General features: G+C 49.3%; 1 long non-coding RNA gene across 3 annotated transcripts; it reads left to right on the top strand.

Moving 5' to 3' along the window:
* The first annotated feature begins 66 nt into the window (after nt 1-66).
* LOC123285142 (uncharacterized) lies at nt 67-27868 on the top strand. 3 transcript variants are annotated; one of them, XR_011502604.1, is made up of 6 exons: nt 67-5272; nt 10098-10273; nt 11131-11369; nt 12230-15970; nt 16929-17007; nt 18827-27868. It is a non-coding gene; the product is annotated as an uncharacterized lncRNA (long non-coding RNA). The 3 variants fall into 3 exon arrangements; XR_011502603.1 differs by having other exon boundaries at nt 16929-27868; XR_006526663.2 differs by having other exon boundaries at nt 69-5272; nt 12230-27868.
* The last annotated feature ends 114 nt before the right edge of the window (nt 27869-27982 follow it).

Genomic DNA, 27982 nt, shown 5'->3' with positions numbered 1-27982 from the left:
CCTCTTTTTTTTGCTCCCCAAAGCCCCAGTACCTAGTTGTATATCCTAGTTGCAGGTCCTTCTAGTTCTTCTGTGTGGGACGCTGCCACAGTGTGGCTTGCTGAGCAGTGCCATGTCTGTGCCCAGGATCTGCAGCTGCAAAACCCAGGCTGCTGAAGTGGAGCACGTGAACTTAACCATTGCGCCACCAGGCCAGCACCTGAATGGTTTTTTGCTGTTCCTTATTGATCTCTTTCCTCATGTTCAGGCCTGTATTTAGGCCCTCAGACACTGGGAGGGTGGGGACTGTCTTTAACCTTGACTCTCCATCAGCCCTGAGGCCAGTCGGGCAGGACCAGAGAGGTGATGTTCCAGAAACAAAACAGGCCTGAATCCCACTGGCTAGGACCACAGAGCTCGCTTCCCTGGGGCTGTGTGTCCATGGTAGGCTGGCTGGGGCTGCCTGAATCCCACTGGCTAGGACAACAGAGCTCTCTTCCCCGGGGCTGTGTGTCCATGGTAGGCTGGCTGGGGCTGCGCATGCGAGACCCAGGCTGCGGGGGGCTCTGTCTCCAGCTTCCCAGTGGAAGGGAGAATGTTCTCAAATGTGCACTGGCTCTTAAAACTTCTGCGCAGATGTCAGCACTGCTCACATTTCATTGGTCAAAACAAGTGACATGGAAACACCCAACTCCCTGGGGGCAGGGAGGTGCGATCCTACTGTGTGTCTGCGTATGGTGGTTACATCCGGAGAAGGGCACTACCACAATTTGCCAGTGGTGAATGAGAGAGAAATATTTACTGATCGAAAACCTCGAAGGAAGGAATAACTTAAAGAAGCAATGAGTTAAAGGAACATCCATTTAATAAAATACCGTAGGCCACTAAAATGATATTGTAGGAGGATGTTAATGACATTGAAGTGTTGGGCATATACTATAAAGTAAAAAAATAGATTATACAAAAGAATGTACCAGGGCCAGCCCCGTGGCCGAGTGGTTAAGTTCACGTGCTCTGCTTTGGTAGCCCAGGCGTCTCTGGTTGGGATCCTGGGTGCGGACCCATGCACCGCTCATCAAGCCATGCTGAGGCAGCGTCCCACACAGAAGAACTAGAAGGACCCACAACCAGGATATGCAACTATGCACTGGGGCTTTGGGGAGGAAAAAAAAAAAGAGGAAGATTGGCAACAGATGTTAGCTCAGGATCACTCTTCCTCACCAAAAAGTATACTTAGAAAAAAAAAAAAGGATGTACCATATGATCTCTTTTTTGTTAAAAAATGCATATTATATTTATAGAAAAGAACCACAGGAAATTCACTAATGGACCAAGAGAACGCCTCTGGGGAGTGGGGTAATGATTACAGGTGGCCCTCTCCCCTTTTTGGTGTCTATTTTTCCAAATCTTCTATAGTTAATAACTTTGGTAACAAGAAAAAAAATGCCTTGCTAAACAGTGCTGGCTTTAAAAAAGTCATAAATACACATTCCTGATAAAAGATTCAGAAAATTCGGACATTTTGAATAGACCTCTGATAACACTGAAGAAAGAGGTCTGGAAAGAGCAGATCTTTCCACACCTGCATGCATATTTAATTGAAAGTGTCCTCATGGAGCGGGGTCTGGGGAGCACCAGGTTGACATCAGTGACGTCACAGTCCAGGTGAGCATCATGCTGTCCCACTGCCAGAAAATCCTGTGCAGGCCCTGGTTCCCGGGCAGGTTGAAGGATCTTGGGAGGCCCCACTACAACTCCAGCTCTGCTGGTTGCAGGGGCTGTTCCATGAAGACCCACAGCCTGGTGGCACCCTGGGCCGTGACACTTACCTCTGGGCTCACGAGAATGCAGAGAAAGGAGGCAGCTCCCACATGGAGACTGGCCCTGGGGCCTCCCGCCCTCCCGCTTGGAAGAGGAGAGAGATGGACATTCCCCATTCTCTGTCTGCATTCTTTGAGTTGATTCAGCTCCAGGGAGTTTTTCGGCCAAGTCATGTTCAACATAACTCTTCATGAGCTGTTTGGTGCAAATGCACTTGATTTATGGCTCTGCTGACCTCTGATTCCTTGGCAGAGTGCTGCTGGGGCCCTGGGGAGGCTCCGCTCTGCTCCTTTACCCAGAGTCATCGAGGAGCCGCCGTGCCAAGAGGGGTCCCCTATTTCTTCCGCCCCAGGACCTGACCTTGAGGCCCCTGCCCTCAGGGTTCACGCTCCAGCTGGCTCAGCCTCATATTTCATCCAGAGTGGCAGTTGTCCTCTGGACGCCCTGGGCCACGTCACTCAGAGTCTCTGGCTTGTAACCCCTTTCCAGACGCCCGCAGGGAAATCCCCCAGGGCGGCTTGTCTCACTGTCCTCATCTCCTCTGGGGCCCCGCTCCTCCACTGCTGGTGGCCGAGGGAGGGCCGCGCCTTGTTATTCTCGATTCCACTGAGTCCGTGAGCGCAGCGGGGGCCTGCAGGATGGCGGGATGAACTCTCGGTGTGCGCAGCACGAGTGAATCTCAAAATCATGATGCTGAGTGGCAGGGGCCAGCCAAGCGAGAGTACAAACTATATGATGCCATTTCTATCAAACTCCAGAAGACGTAAACTAATCTCTAGTGCCAGGAAGCAGATGAAAAGTGACCCAGACATAAGGGAGGGGGGATCCCCAAAGCGTGGGAGGGAATTTGGGAGGTTGGAGAGGTCAGCATCTTGACTGTGGGTATGGTTTCACGGATGTACGCAGATGCACACTTTAAATATATCATACCTCAGCAGAGCTCTTTAAAAGAAAAAGAAAAAAGAAAACTGGTCTGTGTAACCTCCCGAATCTTCCTGCGTCTCTCAGTGGGGCAAGGATCACACTTTGGAAATCCTTGGCTACAAGAGCTCCGTGGTCCTTTCCGGTTCTGCCATCTCGGGGCTCTTGTTAAAGCTGCAACGTGAGCGAGAGGTGCGTGGGGACCCGCGTGGTGCACGGGGAGGGGACCGGTGGGAGGGAAACCGCTCCGCTTTCTGAGATAAGTGAGCGGCGCCAGCTGTCTGGGAGCCGAAGAGGGCGCAGCCGGGTCTCGCCCAGGACAGAGCCCTTTGCTGGTGACAGTCTGCGCGTGGCTGCGGGTCGTGGGCAGGGTTGGCTGTTCTCGGCCCATCTGGGGGGTTATGCCCCACGACGGTATTGTTACCACATCGAGGGCTGCCGAAGCATTGCTGAACATCCGTCACCACTGAGAACACACATCTGGGATGCGCAGCTGCAGCTGACCTGGCCTCATAGCCATTCCGCCACGAGACCACTGGGCACTTCTGTGGGTCCAGGGCTGAGCCAGGATCTAAATTGAGGGAGGTGAAGAAACTGGAGCCACTCGAAGCCCCTCAGGCAGGGCAGAGATCCTTGGCTGGCCATCATCCAGGTGGCCCAGGACTGTCCTAAATCTAGCATTGAAAGTCCCACATCCCTGGGACACCCTTCAGTCCCAGGCAAACAGGATAGCTGGTCACCGTGATTCCTCTTGGGTCCCTGAAGGCAAATGCCCAGGCCAAAAGGCTCCAGAAAGGCTGCAAGAACTGGCCCCACCCTCCTCCTGCTCCAGTGTCCACCGTGCCCAAGACAGCTCCTGGAGAAGGGAGCGAGAACGGTCTCTCTATACACCTGGCAACCCATGTTCCCAGAATAGAAAACAGGAATCCAGACGGTAGGGAATCAGGCCCTTGGTCAGGGCAGCGAGGCCACTCCAAGGCCTTGGGGAGGGGTCTACAGCACAGGGTCACCTGTGGGGCCCAGAAGGCACTTGCCTCCCTCAGCTCCTACCCTCACCCTCCAGGGGGTTAACTGTCAGATTGTGATGGTTAATTTTGTGTGTCAACTTGACTAGGCCACAGGGTGCCCAGATATTTGGTCAAATATTATTCTGGGTGTGTCTGTAAGGGTGTTTCTGGATGAGATTGACATTTGAATTGGTAGAATGAGTCAAGCAGGTTGCCCTCGGCAATGTGGGTGGGCCTCATCTAATCAGGGGAAGGCCTGAATAGACTGAAAGGGCCGGTCCTCCCCAGAGTTAGAGTTCTTCCTGCCTGACAGCCTTCCAACTGAAACATGGGCTCTTCCTGGATTCCAAGCCTGCCGCCTCTTCCAGTTCTCAGGCCTTTCCAAGCCTTCATAATGGTGAGAGCCGGTGCTGTGTAATAAATCACTCTCTCTCTCTCCTGTCGGTTCTGTTCCTCTGAAAGCCTCTAATAGACTGATGAACTTGGCTCTCCTGCACCACTCACTTAACGACCTTCATACGAAGATGTTGATTTTCGGTAATTTTTAAAGGCTCAGGCTGGTGATGACTCCAGCGTCGCGGCAAGCAAGCAGTCGGTTTTGTGACTGGCCTGTTATTATGCAGATTTAGAGAATGGACAGATGGCTGTGGAAGGAGGCGGGTCTGCTCGTCTCGCGGCATGCTGCCTGCCTGGGGAGCCATCCCGTTTCCCTTGTCCTGCCACGTGCAGTGCCGGAAATACTAGCGTCATGGAGTCAGTTTTGTCTGAGTCTCATGGATGCTCTCGGACATTTTAAGACGTCCAAATGCCTGCGGGGAATTGGCAATACGAACTCTAGGGTCTTGTGTGGCCCTGACATTCTACGATTTCTAAAAACTGCCCCACACATTTATGTAGCATCGCTAACCAACTTGCTTTGAAATGAAAAAAGCCTGTGTTCCCACCCCGTGCAGTCTTTGCTATCCGTCCACGGAAATATTTCTTCCCCTGAAATCGACTTCAACTGTGGGTTTGAGCCATTATTTTAAAGGCCTTCAGACCCCACCTTGGTGTTGTCGAGGATGCTGGGCGAAGACTTCAGGACTCAAAGCTCGGTTCCTTTAACTCCTGGAAGGGAGGAAAAGTACAGTGGAAATTCTCTGGCCTGGGTTCGGTCTTCCGAGGGGGGAGGGTGTCAGCTGCTTCGGTTAATGGAAAAGGGAGCTGATCAACTCCCTTCCAAGGATTCTGGACCACTCCAGGCCAGAGTCCCTCGTTCTCTTTCACGTGAGAGCCGCTGGCAGAACAGGCCACCAAACGGGGGCAGGTGCTGTTCCAGGTCGCTTCCCAGCCCCTCGCCCCTCGAGCGCATGTAAGCACCGACACTGACCATTAGGTGGCACTGTTGCACACGGCATGTGTTGACCGGGGCCCCAGACAATTGACCGCGCTCCGACTTTGTCCGCCCTTGGCTGTCCGCGTCCCCGTGGGGCTCCCCAAAGTCTAGCCGGGCCCAGCCTGGGGCCAGCAACCAGGACGCAGTTGACGATGAGGATAAAATACAGGTAAAACTCGCCTGCACTCGCACCCGGGCAGTTGGAGCTCTTTGTGATGGAAGATGGAAAAGCGGTGGCTATCACCTGTAACTGGAAAGGGAAATGAAATATATTTCCATGTTGCATTTTTAAATTTATAACAAACTATTTCAAGTATATGGAAAATTACAGAGAATATTATAGCAAACACTTGAATTGAATTTTAACATCTTGCCACGTTCGCTTCAGTATTTTGTCTTAATGAGAAGAAACATGTGGTTATAGTTGTGTTTCCATTCCTTGCTCTCCAGAGACAGTCTCTGTCTTGAATTTGGTGCTTATCATTCCTGTGCATATTTGTGTGCCATCGCTGCATTTCCATGTACTCGGAAACATTATATACTCTAGCATTATATAGCATCGTTCTGTATGTTTTTGAACATCATATAAATGTGACCATTTACATTATTTGTATTATTTTGCAAGTTCTTTACTCCCTCAGCTGTTATTTTTCATTTTGGAGGTTTATTCATGTCGATATAAGTAGTTCTGGTTTATTTGCTTGAACCACTGTGTTGTATTCAGTTGAATCTCTTCTGCAATCAATTTATAAAATTATTGGATGTTTCCAATTTTTTTATTATTGCAGATAAGGCTGCAATGACAATTGTAAAACAATTTTGTTTAGGGGTAACACATACCACATAGTTTACCCACTTTAGGTACACGATTCAATGATTTTTAGCAAATTTACCAAGTTGTGCAACCATGATCACAGTCCAAGTTTCATGCATTTCTATCACTCCAGTAAAATCCAAGTGCCCTTTTTTTGAGGAAGATTAGCCCTGAGTTAACATCTACTGCTAATCCTCCTCTTTTTTGCTGAGGAGGACTGGCCCTGAGCTAACATCCGTGCCCATCTTCCTCTACTTTATATGTGGGACGCCTACCACAGCATGGCGTGCCAAGCGGTGCCATGTCCACAGCTGGGATCCAAACCGGTGAACCTCGGGCCACCAAAGCGGAACATGCACACTTAACTGCTGTGCCACCGGGCCAGGCCCCAGGTGCCCATTTATAATTAATTCCTGGCCCCAGGGCAGTCTAGGCAACTCCTAATCTACTTTCTGTGCAACGGCTTTCCTTACACAACTCTCTTTGTGCTCATGTACAGGACAGTTTCCTTCTCCACCTCAGAGGGGAATTGTGACGGCCATGGGCAAGCACATTTCAATGCTCAAATTTTGCCTCATTGCGTTTCCTGTCGTTGAATCAATTTACACTCGGCTTTTCTTTAGTCAAATTTGTCAACAATTTTGTAATGGTTTGTGCTTTTCACATCTTATTTCCCTATGTGAAGGTCACAAACATATCCTTCTATCTTTTCTTCTTAAAGTTTTATATTTCACTTTCGGTCTTTCTTCCACCTAGGACTGGTTTTGGGGTGTGGCGAGGAATTTTTTTCTGCATGCGGACATCCTTTTCCTCTATCAGATTGCAGCGCATGTCCAGTTTCTGTTTCTGGGCTCTCTGTTCTGCTCATCTGTGCCTGTGCCCACACCGCAGCATCTCAGTTATTACAGCTTACAGCAAGTCTGGTATTTGGAACAGGACTGAGCTCCACAAGGCAGGGACTGCTGGCCATTTTGTCGGTTCCCAGCACCTAAAGCCACAGCACATGGTACACACTCGGTGTTTGTTGAATGAATGAAAGAATGGTAGGCAAGTCTCTTCTCCCCTTCTTCTTTTTCTTTAGGGATATCTTAGCTATCACTGGTCCTTAATTGTTCTGGATAAACGGTAGGATCAGCTTGTCAAGTCCCACAAAAAACCATATGGGAAATTTTATTAGAATTGCTTTGAATTTATAGATTTATAGATTAATTTGTGGAAAATTGACATCTTTATAATGTTGAATCTTCCCATCTGGGAACATGACATATCTCTAGATTTCTTTAGGTTGTCTTTTATTTCTTTTAATAATGATTTGCAATTTTCTCTACAAAGGTATGGGCGCCTATGTTACTGAAATTATTCCTGGGTACCTTGTAGTTTTTATTGTTATTATGAATCGGTTCTTTTTTCTTTATACTTTCCCATGGTCTATTATTGGTGAATTTATTTTTGTATGAATAAATCTTGAATTCCCTGAATGCTTTGTCTACGTCCATTGAGATGATTACATTTTCCCCTTTAATCTGTTAATGTACACTTCCTTTATAATTTTTCAACATTGAGCCATCTTTGCAGATGGGAAAAGCCAGTTAATTTTCTCCATTAGTGCTGATTAATAAAAGTTTCTGCGATGATGGAAATGTTCTGTTTGTCCAAGAGCATAGTCACTACACGTGTGGCTATCAAGCATTTGAAATGTGGCGAGCGTAATTGAGGAACTGAACCGTAAATTTTCTTTTTCTTTTTTTTTCTTTTTTGCTGAGGAAGATTCGCCCTGAGCTAACATCTGTGCCAGTCTTCGTCTATTTTGTACGTGGGTTGCCACCATAGCACGGCCACTGATGAGCAGTGCAGGTCCGTGCCCAGGAACCAAACCCATGAACCTGGGCCACTGAAGCTGAGCGTGTAGAGCTTATGCGGCTCGTGGCTGCCGTACTGCACGAAGTCCAGCCATGCCTGGTGCTGGCCTGTCTGGGACCTTGCTCAGGGTTGATCTCCTGTGCTCTCCTGGCTTGAATGGGCTCGTCGGGAGATGTGATAAAGAATGAAGACCATTGCTTTCCCTGGGGAATAACAAAAAAGCAACTGAAGCTGAACCCCAAATGCAATGCACTGAAAGTCACATGGTGGCCAGAACAGCCACGGTCCCAGGCTCTCCGGCTTCATGCTGCTTCTCACACCAGGGGGACTGGCCCCCCCCCAACATAACCAAACAATGCACAAACCCACATTTTGAGTGAAAAGCCTTACCATTAACTTTTCTTTAGAAAATAAGGCGCACATGTGCTCCATTATTAAAGAATACATTATAGAAAACTCAGGAGATACAGAAAAATGACAAGGAAAAAAATCAACCACTTAACATTTTGGTGTATTTCCTTCTGACGTGCTTTCAAGATATAAGTTTTTTTGGTGGTTGTTGGTTTGCAGATGTACAGCCGAGATCATTCTCCAGCTATAATTAAAAACCCTGGTTTTCTCCTCATAATATTACAACGTGATCATCTCCTCGTCTTATTACAAACCTTGTAAGCATCATCTGTTAGAACTACATAGTTTCTGCAGTGGAGAGACTATCATTTGCTTGACTTATTGCGCATTCTTTCTTTCTCTTTTTTTGCTGCTACAAATGTAACTATCTTTGGCGTAAAGCGTTTTCACCATTCCAGAATTTACCCGAAGTGGAATTACTAGATGTGAGCAGAGTGACATATCTTAAGGCCTCTGGCGCCTACTGCCGAGCTCCTTCCCAAAAAGACTGCTGATTTCCGCCTCACAGGAAGTCAGAAGCCCCCCCCTTTACGGCCCCTCCCCGGCCAGAACCGTTAGAGAGAAACCCCAATGGCCACTGGCGGCACCGTGCCAGCCGTTGATAGGAGAGCAATCTAAACGCCAAATCTTTGATTGACGTTTTTTCCATGTGTTTGCACTCACGTCATTTGCTTTGTTCAAGCAATTTACCTACTGGGTTCAGGGTCTTAGTGCCTTTTATTTATTCATTGTAATAATGCAATCCACATTAAAAATTGTAATCTTCTATTTGTTGCAAACATTTCCCCTCTGTTGGCTTTATAGAATTTGGCTGCTCCGATAGACTGATATTTCAAAATCTCTTTTTTTCTGCCCTTTCTTCTCCTCTGCCTGCCCGTGAAGCGCAGCAGCGCTGGTCAGATGACCTGTTTCCCGCTCACGCCCCTCCGGTGGGCGACCTTGCCCCCAACTGAAATCATCACTGCCGGGGAGCTGCCTCTCCAGCCTGGACCACACCTCGGCGTTCAACGCCCCGGACAGCTGTGTTTCCATGACTCCCTGCTGTTGGGACTCAACACGCTCAAACCTGACGCCCTGACCCCGCCCCACACCCCCTCTCTCCGTGTCCTGTCTCCACCATCTATCTGGTTGTCCCGCCAGAAACTGGAGGCAGGCAAGGATTGACGCCCCCCTTCTCCACTTTATAACATCAAATATCTGGTCCATTCTGCTGCCCTCATCTCCACTGTGCCTGCTTCTGTGGAATCCCTTTCTGGATTATGTGGAACATTTTTTTCTCCCGAAACAATTTTTTTTTTCAGGAAGATTAGTCCTGAGCTAACATCCCGCCCATCTTCCTCTTTTTGCTGAGGAAGACTGGCCCTGAGCTAACATCCGTGCCCACCTTCCTCTACTTTATATGTGGGACGCCTACACAGCATGGCTTGTCAAGCAGTGCCATGTCTGCACCTGGGTGCATCTACCACTCAGATTTTATAAATGCTCACGTTAGCCATTAAATGCATCAAAATTTTTAAAGGATGAGAATATGATGTGGTGGAAACCCTCTTTATGACTTTCTAAATCCTGTCATCCATCCTCTCTCCCTCAGGGGAACCACTATTCTAAAGCTGGTTCCTTCCCTGCTGTTTTGGATACTTCTGCCACATACATATAAGTCTGACAATACATAGCATTTTGCATTTAAAATGTTATAGAAGTGACACCAAATTTCACGTAGTCCTTCTGCCTGCAGCTAGCTCTTTTCACTTCATGTTCTGTTTTGGGTTGGAGCTCTGCTGGCACAGGGTTCCAGTTTATCTTAATTGCTGCACAGACTCCATGGTATGAACTTACCCCAATTCACACATCTATTCCCCGCTTGATGGGCATTCAGGTTATTTCCTTCTTCTTTTTTTTGCATCACAAGCCATGCTGTGATAAACATTCTTGGACTCGCCTTCTCTGGCATCTGGATGGGCATCCATGGGGCACCCCCCCAGAAGCAGAACTGCTGACAAGACACATCGTCAGCTTCACGAGATCCTGCTAACTTGTCTTCCTGCAGAGTTTGAGAGCTTGTTTTCCCACATTCTCACCAAAAAGGTATTGACAGCTTTTCCACTGTTGCTAACTGGGTGGGTGTGAATCGCATTTCACTGCGGTTTTAATTTGCACCTTCCTGTTTACAAGCAAGGCATAGCTCTCTCCCTCTGTTGTGTTCTCCTCGTCTGTGACTTGCCTCTGGGTGACTGTTGTCCCTACAATAGCCTTTTGCCCCCTCCAATCCTTTCTCTACACTTGCTGCCAGAGAGACCTTCTAGAAAAGGCAGCTCTGACTTATTAACAACCCCAGGGCTTCTCAAAGCTCCCCACTCACAACGTGGTCTCAGATGTGCACCCGCCAGCCATTCCGTTCCTCTGCATTCAGACGATGCTCCCTTCATCTCTCTGGGCTCCAGGCTGCCTGGACTTTCGTTGTGCCTCAAATGTGCCAGATTCTTTTCCACCACAGGGCCTTTGAGTCACAGTTTTTTTTTTTTTAAAGATTTTATTTTTTTCCTTTTTCTCCCCAAAGCCCCCCGGTACATAGTTGTATATTCTTCATTGTGGGTCCTTCTAGTTGTGGTATGTGGGACGCCGCCTCAGCGTGGTTTGATGAGCAGTGCCATGTCCGCGCCCAGGATTCGAACCAACGAAACACTGGGCCGCCTGCAGCAGAGCACGCGAACTTAACCACTCAGCCACAAGGCCAGCCCCATGAGTCACAGTTTTTTGTGCTGGTGCCCACCTCCTCTCCAACTCCTGAAATTCTCCAAGCCTGGAGCAGTGTGGAACCCAGGGCCCTCCACCAGGGATGCCTCGCAGCCGGGCCAGTGCGCTCCGCAGCCTCCCTCCCTCAGGCCCTTACATCCCCCTGGAATCCGGGCCTCTGCGTGTCTTGTTTTCCACTGTGTCCACAGAGCCAGGCCCTGGGTGATGCATGAATGTCAACTGAGGAAGAGACTGAGGCTCGAAGCGCGTCTGCGACCTGCATGAGGCCACGTGACCGCCCCTTAGGGGTGAACACAGGAAGGCACCTCTGGACCAGCGTCCCCACCCTTCATGGAGGAGGTGTCCCGAGTGGGCGAGGAGCAGCGCCCCCGCGCTCACTTCCCCCGCAGTAAGGCCGCCTTGTATCTGCTTTCCAGATGAGTTTTAGGTAAGATTTTGTTTGGAGAAAGAGTTCAGCTGCTAAGCATTTTTTTTCCTAAAGATTGGCACCTGAGCTAACAACTGTTGCCAATCTTTTTTCTTCTGCTTTATCTCCCCAACATGCCCCCCCCCGTCCCCCACCCCCCCACCCCCCCACCGCCGCCGCCGGCCCTCCAGACTTAGTTGCATATCTAGTTGCAGGTCCTTCTAGTTGTGGCATGTGGGACGCCGCCTCAACGTGGCCTAACGAGCAGTGCCAAGTCCGCGCCCAGGATCCAAACTAGGGAAACCCTGGGGCGCCGCAGCGGAGCGCGTGAACTTAACCCCTCTGCCACGGGGCCAGCCCCTGCTGAGTGTTTTTTGAAAAGCCCTGCCTTGGGCCACAATTGGCTGCCAACCTGTTCCCCACAAATTTCTAGCCAGTGATGCAGGTGACAGAGGGGCAGGCTCCTCCCAGCGTGGGTGTGCGTCCCTCTGGCCAGAGTCCGCCTACCAAGTAGACCTGGAGTTGAGGGCGGTTGTCTCGGTTGCATAGGGAGGGTGAGCTCGTGGATTCTGGAAGTTTCCTTAGCCTTGGGACTGCCACTTCCTCCCTGTGGAGCACAGATCACGAGTAAGTAAGGCTCGGTGCATAGTTTTAGGCGACCCCAGGAAGACTCCGGATGACAGAAAACCAGTAAGAGAGAATCTTAGCGACACACCATATGGTCCTGAGCAAAGAGGCTGGTGTTGATTTGCATGAGGGAGGAGGCAAAGGGAGGAGTCCGGAGCATTATGTCTTTGCAACCCATCATAAAGCAGCTTCTAAGACTGAGAACCGAAGGCAGACGGGTTCAATGACTTGCTCAAAATCCTCTCCCTTTGCAGACACCACAGCTTCCTCTGGATCTAGAACATTCCCATGAAAAGCCAGCCATCCAGCCAGTGCTACATTATGCCTCTTAGGAAGCCGGTCCTTCCTTCCTACTGAATACTCAGGCCCTGGAGACATGGTTGCAGTTAAAGCTGTTACAAGACCACCCGGACAAACGGATGCACAGGCCTGAACTCCGGCCGAAGGAGGGAGTTCATCTGTGATCCTTTTCATCCTTGGTTTTTCTTGTGCTCCGCGCCCCCACGGCCTGAGAGCACTCAGTGTCCTCTTACTGACCCCGGGTGCTGAGATCCCTCCAGCGTCACCTGGACACACAGCATCCCAGGTGCGCGATCTCTCCACCCCACTTTCCCTCATTAAACTTGTGCACAGCAGCCCCGTCTCATCAGGCCCTTGCTGGATAAAAATGGATCAGAGTTGGGAGGAAAAGATATCAAGTTTCCAAATATGTCAAGGCTGGGAGCTATCACGGGATTTAAAAATACAAATAATGATGAACACCTGCCCCAAAGCTGCCTGCGGCCTCACCCCTCTGGACATTGTCATACCATCCCATACGCTTTTGGGGCTAATGAAGGCCTTTCTCACAATGGAGTTACACACCATATACACTCGGTGGCTTCAGGATGGTAAGAACCAAGTCACGATGCTACATTATTGACACTGGACTAAGAGGGCCTGAAAAAGTGTGGCTTTGCCAACCAGCTCAGGATTTCCCCCCCAGCCTTACTGAGATACTATAACACTGGGCAAGTTTAAGGTATACAGCGTGATGGCTCAGTCCACGTGGTATATATCGTGAAATGATTACCACAATAGGGTTGGTTAACACCTCCATCACCTCACATATTTACTTTTGTGTGTGTGGAGTTAACATTTAAGATCTACTCTTTTAGCAACTTTCAAGTATACAATACAGTATTGTAAATTACTGTCACCATGCTGTACATTAGATCCCCAGAACTTAATCATCTCACAGCTGGAAGCTTTTACCCTTAACCAGCATCTCCCCGTTTCCCCCACCCCCATCCTGGGAACCGCCATTCTGCTATTTCCCAGCTTGGCTTTTTAGATTCCACATGGAAGAGGACCACACCGTGGTCGTCCTTCTCTGACTTACCTCCCTTAGGCCAGCTGCGTTTTGAGTTGCTTTGCTGCCCTGGCCAGGAGCGTCCTGTCTCTGCCCGCGTGGAGCCCTCCTGGGGGAGCTTCTCAAGCTGTTCTTCTTTCACAGTCAACCGTCCTTGGAGCCCATGGCGGAGGAGGGAGGGGCCTTTTGCTGACCGCTGTGGAAACGCACCCCTCAGCTCTCTCCCTGCAGGAAGCTCAGCTGACAGAGCCCCCGCTGCTCCCCTCTCTGCATCCACCACTCTGCTGGTGCTGGGGTCACTTTTCCCACGAGCTGCCCCGGCCAATGGCAGCATGGAGCGCTCACTCAGACCCTTTCCCGAGAGACGCGCAGCTCCTCTGTCCTTCAAGACCACCCGTTGGCCTGGCAGAAACTTCCTCAGGATGACCTGCAGTCTGAGACCCTTCCTCTTCGTCCTCCTTCCTGCCCTCTCCCTCAGGCGGAGGCCTGCACCGTGCCTACCTCCTCCTGCTTCTTCCTCCGTGATCCCTCACAGCATCTCCCCCAGCGCATCCCAGGCACATCTGACCCATTGTAGTGTTTCCCTCACAGAGGACGTGAACCAACACAAGTGGCACCAGGAGCGGTCCAAGGAAATAAGACGGGGTGAGGGGCAGGATGGCTCAGGGCCCAGACGGGCGTGCGATGCATGCATCGTGCCTGTGCACGGTGGCAGCCCCGTTGCTGCAGATTTCACCAGTGGTGATCAGAGCAAAAGGTCCTGTTGGTGGAAACCATCCTTCAGACGCGGGATTTTAACAGGAATACAGTGCCTGCAGGGAGCAGGGAGTCCTTGGTGACTGCTAAGCTGTCTTGAGGCCTTGCAGAGCGATAACAGACTACGGGCCCTCATGAGCAGTTAAAGGCCAGGGGAGAGGCAGAGGGCCTCCTTACAAAGAGGCCCGTATTTCCTGCAGTGGGACGACTCACACAGCTGCACACTGGACTGAGGACCTGAGAGTCACAGAACTTCAGAGATGTTTACATATTCAGTCAAGGCAGGTCTGCCACGCCGCTAAGGTCGTTGCCCTGGCTGGGGAAACACGGCCCCCAAGCATGGGATGGGGACATCCGGCTGGAAGATGTCTGAGGATCCTGGCTCTGCAGACGCCCCTAATCCCTCAGAACTTGCAGAAGTGGCCCTGTCCCTCTGCCGAAACAGACCGCAGGGGCCTCCGTCCTGCAAGGCAAGGCGTCCCCCTCAGGAGCTGCCAGGCTGAGAACTGGGGCTCCATCCGCACATCATATGGCTGCACACAGACGGCACCTGATCACGGAGGAAACTGACTATATTCCAAAGGAGTTGCCAGAACTAGCCAGCGTGTTCCAGCAGGAGCTAGGAGAGTATCTCTGGGTTTGAATTTCGAGAGGCTTGGTCAAGGGGCCTAGAACATGAGATTGGAAAAGCAAGAACTCCTCTGTTTGGAGCACTTTACGGGACTTAACACCCCGGCAAGGCCTGGGGGGGGGGGGGGGTGTGGCAAACTCCTGCTGAGGTGGCTCTCAGAAGCCGGGAAGTGCCGTAGCCAACGCTGAGGGAGGTGAAAATGCCTGAGTCGCCCCAACAGATGGTCCAGGAAGGAATGAAGAGCCTGAGGGGAATGGTCATGCTGGAAAGTATATCTTTTTTATTTTATTGGGGTCATAATGGTTTATAACATTGTGAAATTTCAGGTGTACATTATTATTAGTTTCCGTATAGATGCATCGTGCTCACCACCAATAGTCTAATTTTTATCCATCACCATATACATGTGCCCTTTGCCCCTTTTGCCTCCCCCCACCTCCTTCCCCTCTGGTAACCACTAATCTCTTCTCTTTGTTCGTGTGTTAGTTTATCTTCCACGTATGAGTGAAATCATGTGGTGTTTGTCTTTCTCTATCTGGCTTATTTCGCTTAACATAATATCCTCAAGGTCCATCCACGTTGTGGCAAATGGGATGATTTTGTCTTTTCTGTGGCTGGGTAGCATTCCATTGTATGTATATACATATACACACCACATCTTTATCCAGTCATTGGTCGATGGCATTTGGGTTGCTTCCACATTTTGGCTATTGTGAATAATGCTGCAATGAACATAGGGGTGCATATGTCTCTTTGAGTTGTTGATTTCAACTTCTTTGGATAAATACCCAGTAGTGGGATAGCTGGGTTGTATGGTATTTCTACTTTTAATTTTTTGAGAAATCTCCATCCTGTTTTTCATAATGGCTGCACCAGTTTGTGTGGAAAGCATATCTGATATGAGGCCAGAAGACCCACCAGAGGTGTTCCAGGGAGGGCCCTGGGATTACACTGAAGGCATCAGGATGCACTGGTGAGAAGCAGCCAGCATCACCAGGAAGATCAGGGGTGGTTTTCCTCCACAGCCCAGGGCTGATGGTAAAAGGGATGGTCAGAGCCAGGCTCATTAATATTCATTTCCCACCCCATGAGGTAATAGAGGCCAGGTAGCAGTACATGACCACCAGAAACCGGGAGGCTGCAATGACTGTGATGAGCAGCAAGATGCGAGAAGAGACCAGCAAGGAATCGTGGAGATGGTCATTAGAGTGTGGGCACCCAGTAGCGGTGCAGCTTAACATCCACAACAAGCAAGAGGTAAGAATGGAAGAGCGGAAAGCCAAGGGACATTGACCAAAGAAAGTCATGACCCTTTCCTCAGTTCCTGAACCAGAGTCTCTTTCAGATCCGGAACCCCTTAACTGAAGGGTAGCCATGTCGCTAGGGAGAAGGATCCGGAAACACCACAGCAAAAGTGTACTGTAATGATTCCCCCAGTCCTTCCTTAAAGAGACGCATGGCCATTTAGTCAGGTGACTGTATATATGGGAAAGGACAATACTCAGGCATTTTGAGGACCACAGACACAGGGTCTGAATTGACATCGATACACATGATCCAAGGTGTCACTGTGGCCCTCTGTTAGAGATGCGACTCACTGAGGTCAGATAATAAATGAAATTCTTGGCTAAAGCCTGGCTCAAAGTAGCCCACTGGGTCCATGGACTCACCCAGTGATCATTGCGCCGGTCACTGAGTCTAATTGGAATTGATATACTTGGTAGCTGAAGTCACCACCACATTAGGTCCTTGGTTTGTGAAACCTTCCCCTCTCACCCCCACCATCCTCCCTCCTTGCTAAGAAAGTAAATTAAAATGGTATTGCGTGCCAGGGGAAATGACGGAGATTAGTAACCCTGTTAAAGACGTAAAGAGCGCAGAGATGGCGGTCCTCATCACATCTCCATTTAATTTACAGTCTGGTCCCTGTAGAAACTGGATGGATCCTGGAGATTCACTGTGGAGAACTGTAGGCCCAACCAAATAATAGTCTTAATTCCAACTGTTGTGTCAGATACAATATTGTATCGTATTAATACAAATTAATAAGGCCTCAGTACGTGGTATGCAGCCATTGAATTGGCTAATGCATTCATTTCTATTCCAATTAGAAAAGAGAATCAGAAACAGTTTGCATTAACATTGGATGGACAATATTCATTTACGGTTTTGCCTCAGGGCTTTGTTAACTCTCCTGCCTTCTGTCATGATCTAGTCCGAAGGGATCTGAACTGCCTGGCCCTCCCACGGAACATCGCACTGATCTCTTACACTGATGATGTCGTGCTGACCAGGTAGGGAGCAGTGTGACTAGCAAGCAGAGGCCTTGTAAGACTTGCTCACCAGAGGTGGGAGGTAAACCGTAGGCAGATCCAGGGACCCCCCACTTCAGGGAAGTTTTAAGAGGTCCAGTGGTCAGGGCCATGCCCAGGTATCTCCTTCAGGATAAAAGACAAATTGCTGTAGTTTGCATCGTCTATCACAAAGAAGAGAACAGCGCCTGCTAGGCCTCTTTGGGTTCTGGAGGCAACACATTTCACATCCACAAAGACTCCTCCTGCCTGTATACCAGGTGACATGAAAGGCTGTCCGCTTTGGGTGGGGTTAGAAGTAGTAGAAAGCGCGTTCTATCAGGCCCAGGCTGCAGTGTAAGCAATCCCGCTGCTTGGACCACAGGATCCATCGGACTCTGGTGTTGAAGATGTTGGTGGCAGAACAAGCTCTGTGGGTGCAAGCTGAAAATGTGTGGTGGCTACATTGGGGGCTACCCTGAAAGGCAGTGGACAGGGACAGGCTTCCCAACGGGTGGAACTGTGAGCAGTGCACCTGGCCATCCATTCTGAGCGGAAGAAGTAGTCTAAGAGACTGTGTACTGATCCCTGGGCAGTAGCCAGTGGCCTGGCTGTCTGATCAGGGGCTTGGAAAGAAAAGGACTGGAGGGGCCGGCCCCGTGGCCGGGTGGTGAAGTTCACGTGCTCTGCTTTGGTGGCCCAGAGTTTCGCTGGTTTGGATCCTGGGCATGGACATGGCATTGCTCGTCAGGCCATGCTGAGGCAGCGTCCCACATAGCACAACTAGAAGGACCCCCAACTAAAATATACAACTACGTACTGGGGGGATTTGAGGAGAAAAAGCAGATAAAAAAAGAAGATTGGCAACAGTTGTTAGTTCAGGGGCTAATCTTTAAAAAAAAAAAGAAAGAAAAGGACTGGAAGATGGAAGACAAGGAGGTCTGGGGTAGAGGTGTGTTGTAGACATAAGGGAGTGGGCAGGAAACGAGATTTTTGTACACACGTATGTCTGCCAGAAAGCATCCACTACGGAAGAGGCATTGAACAACCAAGTAGACAAAATGACTTAGCTAAATGACATTGGTCAGCTTTTGTTACTGACCCGCTGGAACTGGCATGATGGTCACGTGAATGGAGTGGCCATGGTGGTCTTGATGGAGGCTACGTATATGTATGCCTAGCATGGACTCTCACTTACCAAGCCCATCTAGCTCCTTACTGCCTCCGACTTTCCAACCATCAGCACTGGAGACCAACGCTGAGTCTCTGATGTGGGACCCTTCCTCAAGGACAACCACCAACCCCCGAGAGCGAGTCAACCACACTTGGCCCATTCTGTCCTGGAAGGGCCAGTGGTTCTTCCTCATAAGGACAGATACTTATTCTTGGTGTGGTTTGCCTTTACTGCCCACCGACCCTCAGCCAGCAGTGCTATCTGGGGGCTTCCTGAATGCCTGAACCATGGGCACGGAATCCCACCCAGCACATCAGGAGACAAGGGGATCCTCTTCAGAGAGAAAGGGGTGCAGGAGTGGGCCCTTGATCCTGAGCTCCACTGGTCCTATCACGTACTGCCCCTTCCGGAAGCTGCTGGCTTCATGGAGCACTGTGCCTTGTAAAGGCACAGCCGAAACACCAGCTTAGCAGTAAAGCCCAGAAGAGATGGGGGGGCCGTCCTTGGAAACAGTTCGGGCATTAAGTCAGAAACCCTGCGTGGTCCTGTGTCCTCAGTAAGAGTACACGGGGTGGCTCTGGGGCCGTGACCACCCATGACCTAACAATGGATTGTGTGCCTCTCTTTCCTCGCCTTTGGGCTCTGCAGGGTTGCAGGCCCCAGCCCAGAGGGGGAGTGCACTTTTGCCAGATGCACAGCAAGTCCCATGAACTACGAGGTATTGTTGCTTAGGGCACTTTGACTCCGTGTCCCCAGCAGCCAGCAGGTGAGGAGTCCCCATCGTGATCAGCGGGGGGAGGCAGGGCTGCTTTTTTAAAAGTGGGGCAAGGAAGAATGTGTGTGGAGCCCCTGTGATCCACGTGGCCCCTCCTGGGACTCCCCTGCCTCACCGTCTGCAGCCCCCCAGGCTGTGAGGCTGTGGGAGCCAAGGACTCAGAGGCCTAAGAAAGGTGGTTAGGGGGACACCACTAGCTGAGGCTGAGGGGAACTTAGACAGGATATGGACGAGGGAGAGGCGAGGACCAGTCATGGCTCTGAAACCAACTGCAGTGACGGGGCTGTGGTTTGTCCCACCAACCGCCCTCCCCAGGCAGAGGCCAGTGGGAAGCCTGGAGGCGCTGCTCCCTGGACCCGCGTGAAGAGAGAGAGACCTGAAGTGCAAGGCTAGACTGTGACAGCCGTGGAAGCGCCTGCTGGGACCGCAGCCCCAGCTGCCACCCCTGTGGCCCCATCACCACGTTTGTGCTGAGGCTTCCTGCAGGCTGTTCCAGCTGCTGACCCAGCACAGCGGGGCCCTAACTGAAGCCCATTCCACAGGGACATCGGGACCCTCTGACAGACACCACGGCTCGGCCTCCCCATGGCCCCGGCTGGAGCTCTCTCAGGTCCATGCTGCAGCCCCAGAGTCTGTCAGGTCCGTGCTGCAGCCCGAGAGTCTGTCTGCCCAGTTCTTGTCCGTCTTCCTTCCCCATGGGTCAGCCGTGCAGCACGCCCTCCGCCTCATCTCTCCTAATCCAGCCTCATCATCTGCTTCTTTGAGGCTGTGAACTAACAGAGATGCTCTTTGGATTTAAAAGCTCTACTGCTGGACCATTTCTCAAGGGAGCAAAGGTCTCTAAAGAAGTTTGCAAATATTAGAACAAAATCGATTTAGCTTTCTGGAAACTCAGTGTGCTGTCCTCATTTTTCTTATTTGCTACAGAGCCCTGAAAGATCCAGTATGGCCTGGGAATAGTTTGAAGGCTGGTACTGAGAGCCACAGGTGTAAAAATCGCCCCCCTCACCCGACCCCGGGCTCCCCTGGTCCCCCGCATGGACGTCCTCCTTAGGGTGACATCCTCTGAGCCAGTCGAGCTCACACTGTGGTGGTTACTGGGTAGTTTCTCCATCAGTGCTTTGTGAAGAGGGGTGGGGAGGGGTCTTACTCCAGTTTAAACGCCCTAACACAGCAACACAGGTGGCGGGTGAAAGCCCACCATGGGAGGGACGTCATTCTCATGCAGGAGAAGTGATGGCTTCACGTGGGTTTGCAAACAGAACCTTCGGAGATGGAGCTGAGAGGGGACAGTGCGGAGGGTCTGGGTGCTGGCCGCTCCCCTGGGGCCCAGAACCCCTCAGTGGGGTCACCCATTTCCTATGAGCACATCAGGGGCTCTGAAGCCCGAGCGTGTCTGTGCTGTCTTTTGGAATTAACCAGAACTTTAGTCCTCCACTCGGATGATTTCTTTTGAACTACGGAAATATCAACGCTGTGAGAAAGTATTTCTGAAGGGAAAAACTGCAAACAGCTTAAACTTTTCTCTGTAAAGTTTTTTCCGGGTGAGCAATGTTTTCAGCTTAAAAAACGTTCCCTTGTAATTATGCCTCTGCGTGTATTCGTGCTTTTCTTGTGCGTTCCTTCCATTCTGTTTACTCAGCAGTCAGGAGCCGGGCCACAGAGGGCTCAGCCCACGAAAGATGCCCTGGCAATGTGCTGAGAAGCAAGAAAGCCTAGCCCAAAGGGAGAGGGCGGGCGCGGGCCGTTCCCGCCGCTCCCCCAACACTCACGGCAGAAGGGATCATCTTCACCCTCTGCTCTCTTCCTTATTAATAAGAACACTGAGAGACAGACAGTGAGAAAGAAACAAAAAATGACCTCAGATTTAGGAACCCATCCAACTGTGAGAAAAGAGCCTCGGATGCTGCTAAGCAGCGTCTAGAGCACCACGTGCCAGCCTCCGGCGAGCTGTCACCCCCAGCTGTTTACCCGCCCACTTCCCCTGCCACCCGCCTCAACCACATCACCCTGGAACCAGCTCTGAGAGAGCAACAGCTACGTTTTCGAGCTTTTAGCAGCGCCCTTGACTAATGAGGTTCTCTCCTATATGGCCAAAGCGGAAGCCAGGAAGGCATTAACATCTATAACCCTCCAGTAAAGGTGATGTTTGCTCGCATTTAGACTTTTATTCTTCTGAATTTGAGCAGATACTACTAAAGAGAGAATCGGAAACCAAAATATAACAAGACCACTCTCAGAGCAATTGGGCAACACACAGAGAAGGGACACAACGGGGCAGAGGGCATGACAGGCAGTCCAGGGCCATGAGAGACACTGGGGACAGCTGAGGACAGGGCTAACACTGCGTCTTGTTCACTGTCGTCGCCCCAGATCCCAGAAGAACACTTGGCACATAGAACGGCATTTTTCGAGTGAATAAAAAAGAAATGCATCTCGTGGGGGAACTTGTTCTGTTTCTGCTTTTCCTCATCTGCCTTTCTCATGGGTGCTGGCTCATCAGGATGGGGGAGAAGGAGTGACACATACTAGAGGTTTCCTCTCCTAAAGCTTCTTTTAAAACGAATTTATTTCAATTTATATACAACAAAGCGCACTCACATAAACTGTGTAATTTTTATACAATAAAATGTACCCATTTTTAAATGAGTTTTGACAAATGGATACATCCATGTAACTTTGCCACAATCAAGATGTAGAATGTGTCCATCGCCCCAAAAGTTCCCTTGTGCCCCTTTCAATGATCGCTATGCCATGGCTCTCTGCCTTCGCCGCTATAGATTAGCTTTGCCTTTTCTATCACTTCCTGCCAATGAGATCATGCAGCAGGTGCTGCTGTGTCTGGCTGCCTTCACTCAGCATGATGCACTTGCCATTCATCTGTGTTGCTATATCAGTATTTCTTCCCTCTTGATGCTGAGCAGCATTCCAGTGCACGGCTAGACCACAGGCTGGTCAGCCCTTCACCTGCTGACGCATTTTGGGCTGTTCCCAGTTTCAGGCTGCTGTGAATAAAGCTGCCATCCACATTCACCTTCAAGTCTTCAGGCGGACTGACATTTTCATTTCTCTTGGGCAAATCACCCAAATCATTTTCACGACTCATTTTTGCCTATCGAATTTAGTGCCCTCTTCATCGTCCTCCACAGAATGGTTCAGATTACCTTCTTGCTTATCTTCCCAGCCTGCACGCCTCCTGCAGCCCAGCCAGGCCACCGCAGACCTCTGCAGGGGCCCCCGAGTCCCCAGACCTCGCCAAGGCTCGCTCTTTTCTGCAGGTGGAGTATCTTCCCAGCCAGATTCGCACCTACCGTTCGTGTGTCATCTCACCACAAAATGTCCCTGACTCAGGCATTCGAAGCCGTCTCTCCCTCCCTGAACTCCGTGCCTTTGTACGCCCTCGCCTTATGTTGCGTTACAGTCAGTTCTCGTCACTTAAGGTCGTTCTCTTCTCTGAAGCCTCCACGACACTGAACCACGGCTCCCAGGGCAGATACAGGCTTAGGTTCCCACGAGCCTCTGGTCACAACATTTTCATCAATCAATCGATAGTGACCTTCTTTTCTATGTGTCTGTTTAAAGACGCCCTATTCAACATATATGGTTGACTCACTCCATCGAGCCCACAGGTGACGCGAGGGCTCGGCCCGAACGAAGCTCACCCAACACGCGCATCTTCCCCACGAGGCACGTGGCACCAGCCTGGTCTGAGGACACTGGACTGCACCCCCGCGCTGCGCTTGGGGGTTAAACAGCAGAATCACCCGGAAAAAGCACAAAAATGTGAAACCGTGGCCCTAAATAGATGGTAAAGAAGGACACTTGTTTACAGGGGAGCACTGAGACGAGGCCGAGTGCTGCCACCTGGGCTGGGAGCGGGAGCGTCAGGCGACTCAGATTTGTCACTCTCTGTGCCACCCACAAACGCCTAGGGAGCAGGCAAATCCACCAACTGGGCGGAATCCGGAGTAGTGAAGCTCGCCTGCGCTCTCATACCTACTGCTCATTCTAAGCTCTAAGGGGTGACTTTCCCTCCCACGTACCTAACACTCCGCCTTGCCAATGGGAGCATCGCGATAGTGAGAAGCACTGAGGGAAGGAATAGAAAAAGTTACACGAGGTCACTACATCTATCAGGTACCTTAGGATTTGTTGTGTGCCTGCTACGTGCCAGGCCCGCGCCAGGACCAGGGTATTCAGTGGTGAACGAGACAAGAGAGCCTGTCCTCACACACAGGAACAAGATGAGGAAGACTAGCGAGAGTTGAAATGTCACATTTCTCTTCAGATGGAAAGATGATTCTAGAGGTTGAGAGCTGATAACTCACAATAGCTACCTTGGAATAAACAGGAATAAAAATCAACTTGCAGCCCCTACGAGAGCCTGCAGGCGGCACACTGTGGTGATTAAAAGCAAGACTGGAGTCAGACTGCTCAATTTTATTTCTCATTTAAAATTTTTTTTTTAAAGGTATGCTTTTTGGTGAGGAAGATTGGCCCTGAGCTAACATCTTCCTCTTCTTTTTTTTCTCCCCAAAGCCCCAGTACATAGTTGTATATCCTATTTGCAAGTCCGTTCAAGTTCTTCTATGTGGGATGCTGCCACAGCATGGCTTGATGAGCGGTGCTTAGGTCTGTGCCTGGGATCCCAACCCATGAACCCTGGGCCACTGAAGCGGAGTGCGTGAACTTAACCACTATCCACAGGGTCGGCCCCAAGAATGTTCAATTTTGAATTCTGGCCCGGGTCTTACTAGCTGTGTGACCTTGGGTGAGTTAACCTCTCTTTGCCTCAGCTCCTTTTCTGTAAAATGAGAATATTATTTCATCTACCCCTTTGAGCGAGCGCCCCTAACAGGCGACACGCAAGTGCGGGGAACAGCACTAGCCCACTTTCCAAAGGAATCGGGACGCCGAAGGCCTGTGTCCAATCCTAATTCACAGAACATGGTAGAGGAAGCTGGGCCCTAAGGACAGGAAAATAGATGGTATGGGGAAGGACTGAAGTAGTTACTCTGTTTAGAGAAGACAAAGCTGAAATGTTACTAATCTGCATTCTTTAAGAAGGGAAGGGAATTTTTTTTCTCAGTATCATGCCTGCAGAAAACAGAAAATATAATCAATGAGACTTATTACAGTAATAAAATCCTGTTACTTGTGGATGGATGACTATGTCAAAATGCTGTGAAAACAGAGGCCTTCTCCGACCCTAGGGGGTCCTCAGGGCTGCTGCCCGCAGCAGACGCGGACGCCGGGGCGGGCAGGCTCAGGGAGGAACTGGCAGCCGGTCCGTGGCTTTCGGGGAGTCCTGCTCATTCTCCAGTTCACTTGTCTTAGAACGGGGGGCCGTTTGCCTCCTGTGACGTGAAGCCAGTGCATTTAACTCTACCATATTAATGGTCACGAACAGTAGAAAAGAGAAAGACTGTGGTCAACAGAGAGGAATACGGGTGGCAAGTTTCAAAAACTTTGCTGTATGTTTCTGCCGATTGATATTGAATAGAACTACGCTCTGGGGTACTCCACAATCTTAACAAAAATCATCTATTATCATTCACTGGGATGAAACTGCTCACACTGCCTCTCATTCAGTAGCTCAGCAGAGCCTGGTTGCCTGGGTTAGTAAATGAGCGTTCTAAGATGTGTGTACTGTTGTTCTGTTACAAAAAAACCCTGGCACTTCAGCAAAAGGGCTTGTGAAACAATTCTATTAAACGCCAAAAAGGTAGTAATTAAGACTTTAAGCCAATTCACGTACTAAAACGTATGCTTGTTTCATGGCCTCATTACACAGGGGGTGTCTTGGTTACACACCCAATTCACAAACATACAAATAGTGTCTGCTCTCCGCTCTCATCCCTCTGGTCAGAAGCCTGCCTTTCCACCTCTTTCTCGGGAAAGGGGAGGAGAGAGTTCTTATACATTTTGCATTCACTTTCTTCTTTCTTTCTTCTCTTGACTAGTTTTCTCAGGAAAAATATTCTCCCATGTCCCTCTCTGCTTCGAGTGTGAGGAAAAAAAAAATCAATCCTCATCATGTCTAAGAAGCAACTCAAACGTCTGCATGCAAAAGGAGGTTTAAGCTTTGAAGCGAAATTGGATTTAACAGAATCAGGAGCCCCAATTTCAAATGCCAAATTCTGCATTTTCCAGAACATACACAAAGGGGTATGTCATAAAACCTACCCAAAACGGAGAGGGCAAAATAGCAATGAATGCCAAGCGGGCAGAAAATACAGCAAGTGCCACGAGAAGGTGCAGTTTGCCAAGGTCTCATAACCTTGAAACTTGACCTGATCCCTGAAGGATTAAACTTAAATAGGGAGAGAAGATAAATGGGATGGACAAAAGTACATTGGCGGGGATGTGCAAGACCTATTAAAGGAAGTGATTAGGCCAACTTAGTGTTATGTACACCATATAGACAATAGAGTAGTCTGTTGGACAGTAACAAACCATCCCGAAGAGACAGGTAAGGAACAGACTCCAGGAGCTTTTGAGTAAGCCCAGTTGGCAATGCAGAAACAACGCAGCTTTCTGATTGGGACGGCGTGGACACGTGCTCTCTCTCTAGCTGCAGCGTGCAGGGTCAGAGGAAGAGGCTGGAGACAGGAGAGCTGATTAGAGCAGAGTGAACAGGCTCTCAGCTTACGAAGAACCGATGGCCAAGCTCACAGGTGGGAGTGAAAGCTCTTTCTCTCAAAATCTCTAAAAGGCACTTGCATGGTGAGGATACGCCAGGACCGGTTCACTGTGTTCTGAGGATCAATGAACATTTCTGGAATGCAGACCAGTAAGTTGTACTGGTTCTGCTATGTGGTTGGGGTCAGAGGAACGATGTACTCCTGCCCTCAAAAGGGGGAAAAACAGGGAGCAAGGAAGGGGTGGAGGGGTTCTGTAAAAGGAGAGGCTAGAGGGAGGTGAGTGATCCTTGGGTCAATTTTGGGCTTAAAACAAATACGCAGATGTGCAAACGCTTGGTTAAGTCCTCTGAAGAAAGTGTTTATTTTCCTGGAGAAATGATTTGTTATGCTCCATCATAAAACAGACATTCTTTAGAAGGCTGGACATGCATGAGAAATAGAACACACCTGACCTTTGATACTTTCATAATCTTTGCAAAGCAGACCACCTTTTGATAAGGTAAAGAATTTGATTGCAGTGACTGAAATACCAAATTCTGGTCCGCTGAGATGTCCCTAGACCAATTCAGAGAAATAAATAGCGAACTTACCATTCTGTTCATTAACACTGTGGAGAAAAATGCCTTAAAACTCATTCATGCAAAACCATGACCTACTGCTTTAGGATGATCCGGTTCCTAGCCAGAGACCATCGGCTCAGATAGTTGCACCCTAGTCCCCTTAACACCTCGTGAGCTGGGTTTAACATTAACGTATCATCTTCATTTAACAAGACAAGGAAATAAAAGCAAAGAACTATCCTAGGGTCACAGAGTAAAAATGGGCAGATGCCTGAATTGCACCCAACTGGCCCGACTCTTAAGATTTGAGCAGTCTATCTGGGAAGCAGGTGCCAGAGAGTCCACAATGCAGCCGCTTTCACAACCTTTCTAAGTAGCTAGGTCAATCAACGAACTACTACAATGTAACACCGCAATTCTATTTTTGAACCCATAATACAGGAAGAAATTTATAATGGCCAAGACAACGCATTTCCAAGCGTTTTTACATGATTAACTACATCCCCTTAAAACAAACAGACTACTAGATACCGAGGGGAAGAAAACCCAATCTAACAAATAAAAAGCTATAAAATTGTGTTTCCTTTATAAGTTTTTTCTCTTAGTTGCCTGTTTTCAGATGGAAGCAGTAAAAATTAAAATGCAGCCCTGAGCCGTTTCACCTTCAAGTAAAATGGATATAACAATTGTAGCGTCTAGACACTGGAGCCAAAGATATGTTCACTTGTCATAGAGAAATAAAAGTATTTTGTATTATTATATGGCAAACTATGGCAATAGTCGGCTTGAGACTTTAAACCTTGAATGGCCTTTGGTGTCACTACAGATTTAATCTTAATTTCTAAGGTAATACAGCCCACTTCAATTACTCATGGGCTGAATATTGTATCTTACAGTGTTCACTAGAATCTCCCATCAATATTAAATCGGGATAGAGGAAACTGATGAAATGTCAGTTAACGTTGCTGTGCATACGTGCTTTGATTAAAATACAAGTTTACAGTTAACAGCTCACACGGCTTTGAACTATCTATGGGCAAGACTTTCTGCACAATTCCAATTCTCTAACATGGTCTATTAATACTAGACTGGGCAACACTTTGTGAGAATAAAAGCCCTCCCGAGAAGCCCAGGTCACATGAACCGCTAAGCGCCCCTCCCCTCTGCACACAGCGCACATGAGCCCCCAAGGGCACTGGGGGACGAGAACCAGAAGCCCATCGCTGTGTTGTAACGCAGTCACCCTCCGGACCAGCACCGTGGGCAGGCCTCCTAGTCCCTGGCACAGAGTACTTCTGTCCCACTGGGTCTACGAGCCCAACCAAGGCAGGGCTTTCCAGTCAGGTCATGAAGAGCAGCACTTGCCGCTTTGCTCTTCTCAAGCTCAGAAAAACGGAAGTCATAATTTTTTTGAAAACTCTTAATATAAAGGCTCTCTTCAAGAGAAGGACTACCATCCTTGGCACCTACATATTATGTGACAGACCAAATACTAACAAAATGACTATTCAGGCTAAATGGCCTAAGAAATCATGTTTTCGACAATGGGGTAAACTTTAAAAACCCAAAAAGAAATGCAAGGAAAAGGCAAAACAAACTATGGAAGAAGAAGTAATATTCATTGTTCTGGCTCAGCTGAAACATGGCTGCTTTCTTTCCTCACTTAAAAAGAAGCCTGGGGAAACTGATACAAATAATCCAAGAAATGCAGTTAAATGCCATGATGTCATGAGAAGACTCCAGAAAATGAGTTTTCTCTGATTTCAATTAACTGTCAAATGTTCTGCTGGGGTATAAATTATCTCCTGTCCCACAAACTTTAAAA

This window comes from Equus asinus, chromosome 1 (assembly GCF_041296235.1).
Source record: "Equus asinus isolate D_3611 breed Donkey chromosome 1, EquAss-T2T_v2, whole genome shotgun sequence".
NCBI lineage: Eukaryota > Metazoa > Chordata > Mammalia > Perissodactyla > Equidae > Equus > Equus asinus.
This window is presented reverse-complemented; position numbering and strand designations above follow the sequence as displayed.